The 13,771-nt window shown below is 45.4% G+C and overlaps 1 protein-coding gene across 1 annotated transcript in view; it reads right to left on the reverse strand.

The window, feature by feature from the left end:
* The window catches only part of LOC119464599 (diacylglycerol lipase-alpha-like), a 219,523-nt gene that overhangs the window by 149,063 nt on the left and 56,689 nt on the right, over positions 1-13,771 (reverse strand). The gene's annotated exons all lie outside the window — the stretch shown is intronic.

Here is a 13,771-nt window from a genome sequence, read left to right on the forward strand (position 1 = left end):
CCCTTTTTCATCACGTCGCCAAACAACAAACAATCTGCCATCTCCGTCGAACCACGAGACGTAGTCAATCTCAACCACCATCTTGAGCGTCAATATTTCCAGCCCGTTACATCGCCACACTAATCTTCCATTCCCATACAGAACTAAGATGTTTATATGGTCAATATACATGGGATTTTATTTTTTGCATTTATTACTACAATCAACGCTCGTAGCGAAAGCTGACGACATTTTGATCGAGCACAACGCGTTATAGAACGCGTTTTCTGTTACGCGGGTGCTCTGGAAGTAAAAAAAAAAAGTTCGATGTTAACGTATTTGTAACTACCAGCAATATACACCCGCAACGAAGTATAAGATGACTGCTCGCTACAATGATGGATGAGTTTCATCTGCGATTAAGTCGGGCGCCACTAGCTGTCGCAACAAGCGTTTTATACCGATGGCCGCGTGTCCGCAATATCGCGGTGTTCCACAAAGGGTTATAGGTTTACGGTCAAACTATAACTCCCCCACCGTTCACGGAACACCGGATGCATAGCTGACGGCAGCAGCTCTGGTGGCCAGAGGTAGGTAAGATACACGTCTAAAAACGCCGCCATCCCTCTATTTCGACTATTTCGACGTGTTATCAATCACCACGCCGCTGAAACTCGTTCAAGTTGCACGAGCATGGATTACCTGCCCGTGCACAATAACTGTTTACACATTACAAGAGGAGCGGATAAAGTGGCGCGGAACCATTGTGTCGCCATCTGACGGCACCAAATTAAACTATAAAGCACAAAGAATTAAAAGCTGAGCTGCTGGTTTAACGACAACGCCAGCAAAAACCAATGGTACAAAGTGACATTTCTTTTTCGCTTCCGGCGAGAACAACCGTGTCATCAAGAAAACGTTCTTAACGCGTTGTGACTCAGCGAAGCACCGCGATTGAGATCTTGCTATCACCAAGTGTTCTAGTATTATTTGCGCAAATGGGAATAGCATACGGAATAGTGTCTTCACCGAAGGGGAAACAAAAAAAAGAAAGGCAGCACACACGTTAACGATAGTTGGCGGAAACGCCTTTACAACAGCAGCTAAGCATAGAGTGTGGTGCAGTTGCGATGGTAATTCAATGTGCAATATATTCACAAGATGGCGTGCAGGCTAAAGCTCTCAATTTTCGTAGCTACGAGGCGAATAATCGGGGACTGTTGGCCGATATAAAAATTTCCTGTCGTAAATTCAAGTCCCGTTTCCAGTATTAATACTTTAGGACCCTCGTCTGTATACTAGATTTATGCATTTATGTTTTGTGTATGAATGAACTCAAACTTCAAACTCTGTTTTGCAGCGCGTGTCACAGCTCGAAAGTATTTCTTTAGATCTTGAGGATGGCCTCGTAAATGTCATCCCACTCCGTGACAGCGCTCTCGAGCAAGACGCCAGTGCGTTCATCCCAGCCACGCGCGAACCCATCTGAGGAAGGGGCTGCTCTAAAACGTTACACGTTGATACACTTTGTCTGTCGTGTTGCGATACGAAGGAGGCGGCGCTCGAGCACGAGCACTTGTGCCAACAAAAACGCTCGCGTTTCACTTCCGTTGAAACAACAACTGAACCCTTCTCGTCAATCTAGTGCTTTTTAATGCGCGTAGCATTCATGGGCAATATATTGTTACGGGGATGTTGGCAGTATAGACTGGATGTATTTACAATATATACACAAGTAGGGTTAGCGTGGTCAAAATGGCTGACCAGCAACAACACGCAGCAGCCAGTGTCTCTCAATCTTCTTCTTCTTCTCTTTCCTCCTATCCTTCCGTAACAATGTATATATATATATATATATATATATATATATATATATATAGCGTATGTACGCCACTCTTCCGAGTGACACAAGTTCTCTACGAGCTTGCGACACTATAGGTATGTGCCCTAACAGACAACGTAAGCTCTGTAAAAACGATACATCTTCATTACAATCTCCACCAATAACGAATTTCCCGTCACCAAATTGCATTTGCATCGCCATTTGAATGCCAATCGCAGTAACCTTTCTGCTGCCAAGAATTTGCTTTTTTAAGCGTAAAGTTTAGCTAGCGATTTTCAATTTTTTTTTCAGAGCCAGATTCAAGGAGACCCTGAAGAGATTTAGCTGCAACAATTCTTTTTTTCCTTATTTGTTCCGGCACCCGACATGAAAAAGGTGAAGAAAATGTTGCCTGTGAGGAAACGATGCGAATTTTAGTAATAAGCTATACGTGTCTCGTTAGTAATGAGACATGTAGATTAGTACAGAATCCGCAATATTTTCTTTGCATTCAACATTTTTGTTTGTATTCGAAATTTCGAAGTCGGACCGAATAGTCCTTGTTCTTCAATTCGTACTCGGTTTTGTCTGTCGAATATTCAATTTATAGTGATTAGTTTTCCTTCTTGTTCCTAAGTTAATTTTTGTATATAATTTTAAACACTAATCATCGTAAGTTGCATGTCGGGCATCTAACGAGACAGACGCCACCATCTTTTATTAAATTATGTTCCTCTTTCATTCCGGTTACGGCGTCCCCCCCCTCCCCCCTTTTTTTTTCAGCGTGCATCAGTTAATGCTGCGCACTTTGCGTCAAAGTTTTGCAGCCGCGTCGAGCAAGAAAGTACACGTCAACGACGGTTAGGAAATTGTCATCATCATGTCATCATGGCTTCGATTCGGAAATTAGCACGATAATTTCATTGATGCGTACGGAAGGTTGCGCTGTTACAGAGGTGCCGATGGTGGCACACTTTTGTCCCCTTTGATTGAGCACTACGTCAAATCTCATTCAATTGTTCTGCTGCCAACGAATGTATTGCTTTTTAGCGTTTTTTTTTCCTTCATTTCTTGCGACTGAGGGTATTATCTCCTTCTCTGCGGTCAATCTTTCTCACGGGTATGGGTTCATGTTTGAATTGATGCGTCAGCGGCTGCAAATGACGCACTCTATTCCTCAAAGACTTCGACTGAAATGCGAAATGCATTTGTCAAATTCACGAATGCTCAGGCACAATGCAAGAAGACTCCTGTGCCACAGTACAGCGTCTTTCGTAGCTCCCAGTGTTGAATTTGTTCGTTCCTTTGCAAAAATTGTACATTATATTACTCTGCAGCTTAGCAGTAAGTCTATTAAAAGTAACAAATGCTCCACAAAACAGAGAAAATTTTATCACGCGATATTTATAATGGACCCCATCAATCAATCAATCTATCAGCTCCAACGTGTTCTTTCAGTGATTCATCGGCCAGCGCCCCGTATTTCGTCTTACGGAAGCAACAGAAGGCAAAATCAAGCAGCCTAAATAACTAGGTAAAACATAGGACAATGATATCTTTTAAACATCAGTGAACCCGTACTTATTGCTATAAGAGAAAACCACTTGACCTTATTGTAACAGAAAGGGGTCCCATACAATCCAGTACAACCTCTATTTCAGCGGACAAATAAGTACAGAAAACTTTCTGGTACCGCAACAGAGTCTAGTGGCTTCGAGTGCAGCTGCTGAACGACTACTGAGCCGCCTTTCTGCTGGCAAATAAGCGGAAATGCCTGTATAGAAGCCAGAGTCAAGGAAAAGAGGCCTCCTGCATGGCACCGCCTGCATCTTCAGGCCCCCTTTATTACGACGCCCGCCGGAGGAATATAACAAGAATAAATTAAAAAAAAGAACTAAATGGAAAAGACCTAAGAAGGCCTCGCTCCAGCCCCCTAAGCTAACACATGTACTCCCTTCTCCCCCCACCTCGTAGTTCCCGTTTCCACGAAGCGTTTGAGTACTACGGGCACCCACCCGGGCATAGAGAGAGCTGCGTTCGCTAGAAGCAGAGAGAGACATAGGTGGCTTCGTTAAAGCCAGGTGCGCCAGCCTCTTCATACGCCCCACACACAAGCCCGGCGAGATGTTGGCAGTCGTGACTGAAAGGCTGGGTCGCCGCCTGCCGCAATGCCCTGTAAGGACAGCAGGCAACACTCGTCGTGCATCCTATTGACTCGCGGTCGAGGCAAGCTAAGAGACGCTGCCTTTGGTGGGCCAGTGAGCGCGGTGCGTGGGAGCGTGGAAACTGTTTGAAGTTTAATGCAGTCTTCTAACGCGACAGCCTTAAGGGCCCCGTGTCGCAGAAAATCCGGCGTCGGTGTTGGCGTAAGTGCCGGCGTCCGTGGCGGAGAAAATCAAGCGAACCACACAGGACACGCATGCCCTCCACGTCGCGCAGAGGCGTTAGTGAACACAATTGAATTTCTCAAAGTAATATCCGTCAGAGAAATCATCGTAAAGTGCCACTTAAATACAATCTACAGACATGATAGCGTCGCATTGTAATTTCAATGTACGAGAAAACAGAATTCCGTTACGAGGAAACTCAAACACAAACCCCTTTTCCAGCATTTCTACTACATATACCAAGAGCGGCGTGCCCGGGCTGGTTACTTGCGTAAACACCATCCAGATGGCGCTCGCCTCCTCGGTAGCGTAAAGCGGTGGCGGCGCGCACAGGCGAATGTGGCGAAAGAAGAAAGCTGCAGTTTCAGGGAAGCAAGATAAGCATTCAGGGATCTTTGAACGCTATCGCGTTCCACTTTTAAAGGCGAAGCGTAAGCGTCTTCCAAATATATTATAGTACATTGCATTTCTACACTTTTCGGGACCCAACAAAACTTGTTAAAGGGTCCCGAACGATATTAGTACCATGAAAAAAATACTTCAAACTGCAAGCATGGGTAACAAGGATATTTCAAGATTATTAATAAGGTCGCAAGTACGGACAGACATAAACATGTAATATGGCATAATATCAAACAGTCACTGTTATCTAAACAATATAAGCATAAGTGATGCGACAAGTTGATGGAATTATTACAGAAGGAGTTCATCAAATATATATATATATATATATATATATATATATAGGCTGGGAATCAGTAAGGTGTTGTATGAAAATTTGGTAGAAAATATCATAGAATGAATGAATATTTGTGGAGTAAATTCTTTATACTTGCCCGAAAAGCGAAAGGGTCGGGGCTACTCTTGCATTAGTCTTAGTATTAGTATAGTAAGGCTATTCCAAATTATAGTGCCTCTGAATTCCAATGTTTGTAGTGGGCTTGTATTCACGAAAGAGCTCTTACGCTAAATATGCCGGTAAGAGATACGCTGTCAGCCAATCGTGGCCTTGGACATTATTTTTTACCCAAGGAGGCCGGCCAATGGCCGATGGCGTTCACGAACGGAAAGCTTCGTGAATTCGGCGCCAGGATTTCTTGTGACGGGGTTGGACCTTTTTGTGCGAATGCAATAGCATTTACGTTCGACTTTGGAGGCGAAAGAAGAACAATAAAGATTTCGAAAGAGAGAACAAATTAATGAACCAGCGAAGAATGAATGCGCGGTATCTTTCGAAGCAAGGATCTCAGCAAGCGCCCATTCATCACAATGAATAATAATAATAATAATAATAATAATAATAATAATAATAATAATAATAATAATAATAATAATAATAATAATAATAATAATAATAACATAGTGGAACGCAGATATATCGAATCTGAAGGGGATCACAAAAAAGTGCGATATATAGGTAATTCGATACATGAAATAAAAAACTTTATACAGAAATTTTCAAGGGCATTTCAGAATTGTTCGATATACACAATAATTTGTTATATGTGGGTTCGGTATATCCGGGTTCCACTGTAGTAGTAATAATAATAATAATAATAATAATAATAATAATAATAATAATAATAATAATAATAATAATAATAATAAAACCTGCATATATGGTCGTGCTTAATTCCAGTGACTGCATTGCGAGAGCATTACGAGATTTTATTATCATTCAATGGTTATATATCGACATCCGCATGAGTTGTACTCCTACTTCATCCTACTGGTCGATGGCTACAGGCGTATCTCTTATATTCTTGCGGGAATCGCCGGCAATTTCCTAGCCCAAGCGTACCCTTTCAGGAAAGCTTATGAAGCGCAAACGCATTAGGTATACGACGTTCAGCGCGTCGTCATTCAGAAGCGCAGCGCGATGCACGGGTGAACAAGGCAACACGCGCAGCGATGCGAAGCAGCACTCAAGCACGTAGCTATAGCGAGCTATCCACCGCACGATGGTAAGCCTGCCCACATAAACCATCGAAAAGCATCGGAGAGTGAAGTTGAAACGGCGGAAGCTTCTGGGTCAATATCAGCCGGAAAACACATTCCGAAAAAAAAAAAAAAAGGTGGAAGCCACGATGCATAGCAGCACTTGAGCGTAAGATGAAACAGGATCGCCAACTCGCGAGTTCTCGGTGAAATGATCGCTGCTTTGTCGCCGCGATATCGTATATATCGCACGGCTTTGATCCCGCCGCGACCAGCTTGCAGGCTAGATCGAGGCTCGTGCAATGTGCATAAGAAATGCAATCGTGTTCGAAGTCCCGGATAGCTCTTCTCGCATAAAAAGAAGGCAGTAAAACGAATTATTGCCGCTTGGTAGAAATTTATTGCGACGAGGCGGCTTCCGAGAATTCTTAAAGGAATTCACTTCCCATATGCGAATGAGCTAGATGAATGAGGCTTGTTACGCCGCTTGAAACCAAGCACATACGGCGTGTTTCAGCGACGACTTTCTAGTTTACAATTTTATTAGTATATTATTGGGACTCGGGGTAGCGTTTTGGCCAAGTATCCTTCAGCCATAGGGATGAATACGTCCGGGGGTAGGAGAGAGAGATAGAAAAAAAAGGTTTACTTTACAATATCAACAGTGGCTCCAGATATGGAAGCCCACGCCATGTAGGAGCACTCTGACTGTCTGACTCGCTACACGTCTCAGCACACATGAGAACACGTCAGGACACACCTAGTGAACCAAATGTGTCCGCTGATAAAGCAGTCGTCTTCCCTAGTTCCCTACACAAGGACATTCGATGGCCTTGATGCGGCCAATCAGAGGGGTCGTATTGTCCGCAGAACTCCGCCTCTGATATCCGACCTTCGAAACAAAGACGAGACAATCTGGAAACAGGGGGGTTCACACTCCTTCCACGACAGTCGTCGACTTGGTTTCTTGCTCTCCGTGACGGTCATCTTGCCAGGGTTTGGAAAGTGACCTTCGCGATGGTCCTCGCTTACACGAAGGGTGGCTTCTAAGTGAGCTTCTTGGTCACCGCGTCACAACCGGTGTCGGGCCGCGTCGCCAGGTAGGCGACCGCTGATGAAGGGGGTGTCGGGGGAAGCACCCAAAGGATGCGCACTGCCGATTTGGGGCGCTTGTTTGCCCGTCACCGTCGGTGTCGGGCACTGTCGCCGTCTGGGCGACGCTGATGAAAGGGGCTACCTGGATGGAAACAGCCCAAGAATGCGCCCTGCCAATTCGGTACGCAATAATATGGCGAGCTTCAGAATTCGCGCGATATAATCGCCAATACGGTTGTTATTCATCAAGATTTTAGTAATTACCTTTTTATTTGTTGACTTTAGGGGGCATCTGGTAATTTAAAAACGGAAATCAGTCAATAGTCGAAGCGTTACGTTTTGATACAAACTTTGCCTATAGCACCGGTTTCGAGAAGTCGGCACAACTATATGCACCGTGAAATGCATTATTGTTCCAGGTAACAGTTTTATATACTTGGTTGCTTCGCAGTGCGGATAAATATTAACGGAAATATCGCATATCCAACGTCTCTAACATTGATTTGTGAACCATGTTTTTACAGCCACTTTGTCTGCCCCACAATAAGGCTTGTCGATAACGCTAGCCCGTTGGCTTTCGTGTCCGGTGTGTGCCACAGACCATAGTTGAGCACTCTATTCCAGCGCCAAACACGTCTTTATGACTGCTTACCTGCCTGCAAATTTGCTCTAAACATCGATAATTGGTAGTGGGAGTTGCGTTGATTGAGTCATTCAAACAATGCAGGTTCACATGATGGTGAAATGTTGTGATGATCAATAGTTGTCGAACAAGCGAAGCCTCAACCTGGATCCAACGCTGAGACAAGTGGAACGCTGATTTTGTTAAACCTATTACCATAAAGAAAGCAAGCCTAGCTTGTTGCCATCGTTTCCACGAACCCCATGCTACGGATAATGCAGCGAACTGCAATGGGAGGACACCACAGAACACGGGTGAAAGCAGAAGCAGTGTGTGTAGCTATGCTGACGAAGAAGTAGTTTCGTTTTCCCGTGTTTTCCCGGCAAAATGGCGGATAGCGCTTTACTGCAAGTTGATATACCTAAGAAAACACCCGTGTACTTAGATTTAGGTGCACGTTAAAGAACCCCAGGTGGTCCAAATTTCCGGAGTCCCCCACTACGGCGTGCCTCATAATCAGAACTGGTTTTGGCACGTAAAACCCCATAATTTTTTTTTAACACTTGGTATTTCGAATACCCCCTATTCGTCACTGTAAAGTGTCAATTGCGCCGCGTTCCGCACGAAGGAACATTTTAAAGAGGCGGCGGAGAAAACCTGTCGTGTTCAAGTACTACGTGCAGGCTCGATATTCCACGATCCCAATCAAATACCCGTTTCTCATCGACTGTTCAGTTACAGCAAGGAGCTCGTACAGCATCCCGGAAGATAGACACTGCCGTAGCCCCGAATGCCACATAGTGGCCTGCTCAGTGTAGTAATGCACACGCGGGCAGTTAAATGAAAATACACAGAAGCCGTTCGTAAGAAGTTCCGCAGATGCCCTTCATCTTAAGCGTGCGAACATCAAGGGTTGCTCCTAGACGCACGCCCCACTTCCGACATGCTCGCCGAGACCTAAATGCATGGTGCGGCAAACCTCAAACAGAAATCGCACGCGCCGCCGTAATTTGAGGGGCGTCGTGTTTCAATATAGCGGGGCAGAAATACGCAGCACACGACGGGGCCCCAGGCCGTGTTCTGTAGCAGAAAGCGAATGTCTGCTACGCACACGCTCGTCACATAAAGGAAAACGTTCTTCTCTCGTGGTCGGGGCGCTCGAAAAATAATAATGATAAAAAGAGAGACCGGTTCGCCGGGTGCGGCTGCAGAATGACGTCGTCGCGGACTCCTCGCTCTCTTGCCTCTGGCGTCCAAGGACGTTTCGCCTTTGGCTCCGGATCTGGCCCAGGCCAGCGAGAACCACACGCTGAAGAAATGCGTGCAGTGTGGCAGATGCTACACATGAAGCAGCAATGTGCATGCATCTATCTATCTATCCATCTATCCATCCATCCATCTATCCATCTATCCATCCATCCATCTATCCATCCATCCATCCATCCATCCATCCATCCATCCATCCATCCATCCATCCATCTATCCATCCATCCATCCATCCATCTATCCATCCATCCGTCCGTCCGTCCGTCCGTCCGTCCGTCCGTCCGTCCGTCCGTCCGTCCGTCCGTCCGTCGTCCGTCGCCGTCCGTCCGTCCGTCCGTCCGTCCGTCCGTCCGTCCGGTCTGTATGTCTGTCTGTCTGTGTCTGTCTGTCTGTCTGTCTGTCTTTGTTTTACATGTTTATACATTACACACTATAATTACCTTATGTGTCGTACCATGTCTGCAGACTGTGAGAAGTGCGTCATGTGAGTGAAGGCCCTAAGTCAGAATACGCGCCAGATAGAAGTCGGCTGCTGCCACCTGCCCGTCTCAGTAGCCAGGCAATGCTACAGCCCGTTATTTTGGCCTCTTGGTCCGGCGACTGCACGTCGCGTTTTCAAGCCAAAGGCCGACGCCATGCATGCGGTCGGGACTTTAGGTGCCAGAAGCAACGTCTCCATGTACGTAGACTAAGCAAGCACCTTCTCATGCATGATACGGTAAATACTGGGTTTGTTTGCATAAACGCCGAAGCGAAGATGCAACATCCTCTAGTGCGTTCCCTACTAGTATACCTGCATGGACCTGCTAAAATTTTTGTGGGTGTATGCACGCGCGAGCACGGTTTCTCATGATAAAACGGCTTACCACCCGACTCAAAGTTTTCTGCTCGTTTCCTGACTGCGAATTACAATTTACGGAACAACGAAACACCGGAGGAAAAGATGAGCAGGATGATGACGATGACAACGATTTCTACTGGCATCCCCTTCGAAACCGTACGACGACAAATAGTCATCTAGCCTGCTTAAGCTAATGCGCATTACTTAATCGATTGCAGTCTATCATTTCAGCTATCTCTTTCTGATCTGTTTCGCTTCATTAAAACCTATACCTTCATATGCCTGTAAAACCTATACCTTCATGCCTGTAACGACACCAGCTCTATCAATCTCTTCCCTGACTTTTTTCCCCAAAGATACGGCAAACGTCATTTGTTTATCACGACCGCTGACCAGTTGATGCTTCCATCCGCTTTGAATCTCGGCAATTCTCGAAGGAGAACGTTGACTACGGTTATTGCTGGATGACCACTAGCGCACAGTGGCGCTTGTGGGGCTACCTTGTCTCCTTGGTAAGCGAAGCTAATCTAACCTTGCTAGCTTACCTTGGTAAGCTAATCGCTTACCAAGGTAGGTAATCTACCTTGGTAAGCGAAGCTTCTAGTGTGTGTATCTGACCTTCGTGGTGATTTTCTTTCTTTCTTTCTCTCTCTTTATTTCTTTCTCTCTGTGTGTGTCTTCCTCTCTCTCTTTTTTCTTCCTTCCTTTCTCTTTCTCTCTTTCTTGCTTTCTCTCTGTCTCTCCCTTTCTCTGTTTCACTTTTTCTTTTTTGTCCCTGGTATGTGCCATTAAGCTTGGACCCTTTCTGCACTATCGCCAGGATCGGCCCACTTTTCAGCGTGACACCACCGCCACCACCGCCGACACTTGTGAGCCTATAAAGCTTCGCTTAAAATGCTGGGTTGCCGGAGACGGGGACGGCAGTGACAACGCTGGTAGTGACATCTTGGCGGCTGCGATGTAACGATTCCTTTCGCTCGATTCTATTCCTTCCTTATTGTGCTCCTTACGACCGGCCGACCGTGGTCATGAAGTAGGCGGTGCGCCGCCCTCCCGAATGAAGCGCGAAAAGCCGTGGCATTCGAATAGACTGGTAACAATATCGTAGGTCCTTCCGACACTTTGTCCCACAGCAACGCGTTTACGCGTTTTTGTGTTACGTGAGTGTTCTCACCGAAGGAAAATGTGTTTTTTTTTTGTTGTTGTTGTTTTAAGGACAGGAAGCTGACAATTGCGTCGCTTCTGACGATTCACACCAGCAGCTAAGTAGAGCATGTTTGGTTACTGCAATAATAGCTATTTGACCACTCTGATTAAACTCTGTGCCACAAGATCAAAACGGCTGCTTCCCTTCCTGAATCGCTTGGATTCAAAGCGGGCGGATGCGTTATCTGGTCAGCATTCGACATAAGCAACAGACGAATGGACTATCCGTGGGGGAGGGGGGGGGGGGAGGCAGGAAAGAGATCGACTAGAACCAGAGTAGTCGCATACATAGGTATATGTGAAATATAGAGCTAGTGGTTTTAATGAAGAAATAAAAGATAGAGAAAAAACTGTCAAAATGCTAGAATCGATAAGTGTAGTAAAATCTTATTAGATCAAGCAGGCTATAGGTGACCATTTCTCACCGCCTCGTTTCAAGGGGGACGCCAATAACAGCCATCATCATAGCCAGTTTACGCCAGCCAATAGCTTGGTATCCCGTAAAGGGCAATCATTATACGTACGCGCTAAAACTAATTATCAGTTGATGATATAACGGCGACTCGTGCGCAGGCTAGCCGGCAAGCATCTTTACGTGCGGAAGAACAGCTCTGTGCATCGCCTTCGTGGATAGATGGCGACCGCCACAGTTTCTACGGTGCTGCACTCAACTAGCGCGACGGGGCGAAAACGAGCGTTTGCGTGAGTGGCTTACAAGAGCAAACGTCGCTCGCTTCTTGGCCGACGGCGTCGCCGTGGCTTGCCGAGGCGAGGACACGCGTGTGTGCTACACGACGCCAGATATGATCGTGAGATTTCGTCGCGAGATTTCTTCGCCGGGTAACGGGGTGAATATGTGCCAAGAGGCGTGGGAGGATTTGTTCAGGTGCAAGGAAATGCTCCTTTACAGACTCTAGAGGCTCACTGTAAAGGAGTGCATACGGCAGGCATTGCCAAATCCTGACTGGGAGCTTACCACTGTCGTTTAAAAGAAATGTGTACAATCATTGCATTCTACCGGTGCTAACATATGGGGGCAGAAACTTGGAGGTTAACAAAGAAACTCGAGAACAGGTTAAAGACCGCACAAAGACCGATGGAACAAAAAATGTTAGGCCTAACGTTAAGAGACAGGAAGAGAGCGGTGTGGATCAGAGAGCAAACGGGATAGCCGATACTGTAATTGACATTGAGAAAAAAATGGAGCTGGGCAGGCCATGTAATGGCGTAGGACGGATAACCGGTGGACCATTAGGGTTACAGAATGTATACCGAGAGAAGGAAGCGCGGTCCGAGGACGGCAGAAAACTAGGTGGGGCGATGAAGTTAGGAAATTTGCAGGCGCAAGTTAGAATCAGCTAGCACACGACAGGGGTAATTGGAGATCGCACGGAGAGGCCTTCGTCCTACAGTGGACATAAATATAGGCTGATGATGATGATGTTGATGAAGGAAATGCTTAGTTCGAGGCTGAAGGGCGTGAAGCAATGGAACAAACTCACTGTTGGTGTGCGCCATCGTGTAAAGAACAACCTCTGCCACTTCGCTGTTTACAAACATAGGCACTGGACGGATTAAGGTTCTGCCCACTGACATAGCCTACTAAATTTAGTGGGCAAAAAAGACAACGGCGAGCAGCAGGAGTGTGGGCAAAGAAGAGCGGCCACAGGTTTTCAATACCTTTGCCCAGTACATAATCACAATTTTACAACTGAAATTTGCCGTACGTTATGCAAAAACTATTTAGGGATTACGCGCATTACTCTTATCTTAAAACGTAAAAAAGAGAGTTTCCATACTTCTAAAATACTTAAAAACACGCTTTTGGTTGCCCCGTAGTGGATTGATAAGGAACGCGACTGGAAGTTTCTTGGGCCACAGGCTCACTGCTGTTGTCACGCGGGCGAAGCCGTCTATATACCAGAGACCTTCCTTATTCTTTTTTTTTTCGGCTGCATGAAACTTTAAAAAAAATTGCCTGCGGCACATACCACAATTTCAATCACTGACATACATACTCGATGAGGTGGCCATCTTCTACGCGTAATAAAATGATTATTTAATAATTAGCATAACTAGACAAACTTACTTTTTAGGTTATATATTTGCAGGGCGTATTTAAATTTAAGAGTGTAGCCGGTGAGTTTGTGGGCGTATCCACTTGGAACGAAGTCCCAGAACTACGCCAGTTTCGAGATAATATTCAAAGGGTCCGTCAAAATGCGTTAGCGTCCAAGTTACCTTTGTGCTTCAATGGATAAAACAATGTCTTCTTTAAAAAAAAGAAAAAGGTGATGGCGCATATCTCGAAACCAGTACCATCGTAAAAAATGTGTGCATGTCGATATTCCTTGCAAATTCAATGCCTACAGTTCGTAGATACAAATATGGGCAGTAAAGTGGTGATTAGTGCAATTAGTGGTATTAAAAAGTTGATTAGTGCAACGGTGTGGTATTTATTTATTCGGTATTTACTAATTTCTCGTAGAAGTCATGGCCACCTCATCGGGTTTAGATTTCTACTACCCGCTAGAGACATTTTAAAAAGAAATTTGGTTCAGATAAAAAAAAAAAAAACAAAACTATATACGATGCACGTCATCTTCGGGTCGCCT

The sequence above is a fragment of the Dermacentor silvarum genome, chromosome 9 (assembly GCF_013339745.2).
Source record: "Dermacentor silvarum isolate Dsil-2018 chromosome 9, BIME_Dsil_1.4, whole genome shotgun sequence".
NCBI classification, from domain to species: Eukaryota; Metazoa; Arthropoda; class Arachnida; order Ixodida; family Ixodidae; genus Dermacentor; species Dermacentor silvarum.